Source organism: Myotis brandtii, unplaced genomic scaffold (assembly GCF_000412655.1).
Source record: "Myotis brandtii unplaced genomic scaffold, ASM41265v1 scaffold786, whole genome shotgun sequence".
In the NCBI taxonomy this organism is placed as follows: Eukaryota; Metazoa; Chordata; class Mammalia; order Chiroptera; family Vespertilionidae; genus Myotis; species Myotis brandtii.
The window spans coordinates 546,571-548,528 of NW_005371157.1; the positions used below are offsets into that span (position 1 = coordinate 546,571).

Here is a 1,958-nt window from a genome sequence, read left to right on the forward strand (position 1 = left end):
CGAGGGCTCCTCCCCAGGCCTCTGTGCGGCCGCTCCCTTGCCAGCTCTTCCAGGCTCTGTCACCCGGCCCGCCCAGCACCCTACTTCAGGCAGCACCCCGACCCCGACCCTGGCACTCTGCCCCGCATGGTTTTCCTTCACAGCGGACCCGTCCGGAGGCTCTGCATTTTACCTTTCCTTACCTGTGGTCCTGCTTCACTGCAGCGCAAGCGCCGTAGCAGCAGGTGCTGTGTATCTTGTCGTGTTTTCACTGGCCGTGGGTCTAGAATCGCGCCTGGCACGGAAGTAGGCTCTCAATGAATGTTAATTGAACGAACAAAACAGTATCTGTCCAGCTTGATTCCACCCCATGGGCACAGACAGGAGAGTGGTGAGGCCTGGGAGGGGCCGGTGCGGGGTGGAGGAAGTCAATGGGGAAAACAAAACCCACAAACAAAGGGGACATCCGTCCTGCTTTCAACAATAAAGGTAACTTAAAAATTAAATTAAATGAAGGGAAAAGCACAAAGAATCTTTTTATTTTTTAAATATATTTTTATTGATATCAGAGAGGAACGGAGAGGGAGAGAGAGATGGAAACATCAGTGATGAGAAGGAATCATTGATTGGCTACCTCCTGCACACCCCTACTGGGGATCGAGCCCGAACCCAGGCATGTGCCCTGACCGGGTATTGAACCATGACCTCCAGGTCATAGGTGAATGCTCACCCACTGAGCCACACCAGCTGGGCCAAAGAATCTTTTCATATGTTTATATGGAAAGGTGTGCAAAATGCATTGCTAAATAAAAGAGAAACGTAAGTGAGTGTGCTGTGCCACCATTTCTAAAGGAAATGGAAATGAGTGAGCGTGACTGCGGGCTCACATGTGGGCACAGATGTCCAGGCTGCGCCAGACAACACCGGCTTCCTGCCGGGGGGCAGATTTGCCGCTGCACCTTTTATAACAGCGTTAACGTTTGTACCAAGGAAATACTACACCTATTCAGAAAGTGATTTTTTTAAAGCTTAGCATTATAAACTTATAGTGCAGAGTGAAATACTATACAAAAAGTTTCTAAAAAGAAAACAATTACTCCATGATGAGTTAATGCATGAATATGTAACTAGAGCCATTTACAATCACACAGTCATACATTACTCCTAAATGGTTAGCTATGTATTACAATGTGAATAATTTGCATTACAAGTGGAGCAAAAATACACTAGTAAAATGCTTCCTAGGTAAAATAATCAAGAATGTTATTGATCCTAAAAGTTTGATAAAGTGGAAAATAAGATGTTTATATATCAAACATTTTAACTTAAAATATTACAAATACACAATCATTCCCAAGCTGCAAACTTCTGTGAGTCCACTAACTTGAGTTTCATCTTATATTTCCTACATAAGCCACAAAACATACCCATGATTTTAGCTCTGTTTCTTTAAAATGGACACCTCAGTCCTCCTAAATGTTACAGCTTTCCCTCTGAAACTTTTACAGTCACTTGCTTTCTTCATCAGAAATTTGGGGGCGATTTTCCTTTGAGACATTCCAAAGCCTTCAACTTTGTTCTCATAGAAACACGGCTTTCTTCCCACGTTTTTCATCAGCCTCTATAATATTTAATTAGACTCTTTAATTACAGTAACGTGCGAAACTGGCAGAAACAGACCCGTTTCGGATGGACACAGCAGCTTCTGGGAGCAGGGCTGCGCGAGGGGCCTCACCGCTAGCGAAGTGCAGCGATGAACAGGGTGTGGCGCTTGGCTTTGAGGTGGGGGAGCCGTGGGCTGGAGCTGGGGAAGGCCCACAGTGTTGAGAGGATCTGTCCTTCTCAGGACGGGACTAGGGGACAGGCCTATGTATTCTCTAAAGACATCTGTGTATAATACATTTCATCTCTTTAAAAAGAAGAGCAGCCTGCATCCCAGGCATCGGCAGGCATCTCAGTCTCTGCAGGGCCGCGAGGGT

At 45.9% G+C, this 1,958-nt stretch overlaps 1 protein-coding gene and 1 long non-coding RNA gene across 2 annotated transcripts in view; one reads left to right on the top strand and one right to left on the bottom strand.

The window, feature by feature from the left end:
* LOC102258888 overlaps nt 1-341 on the bottom strand; it is an 11,336-nt gene extending 10,995 nt beyond the window's left edge. The window contains exon 1 of the long non-coding RNA XR_314547.2: nt 183-341. This is a non-coding gene — a long non-coding RNA (uncharacterized LOC102258888). The remainder of the gene's footprint in view (nt 1-182) is intronic.
* The window catches only part of MAD1L1 (MAD1 mitotic arrest deficient-like 1 (yeast)), a 150,711-nt gene that overhangs the window by 36,147 nt on the left and 112,606 nt on the right, over nt 1-1,958 (top strand). The gene's annotated exons all lie outside the window — the stretch shown is intronic.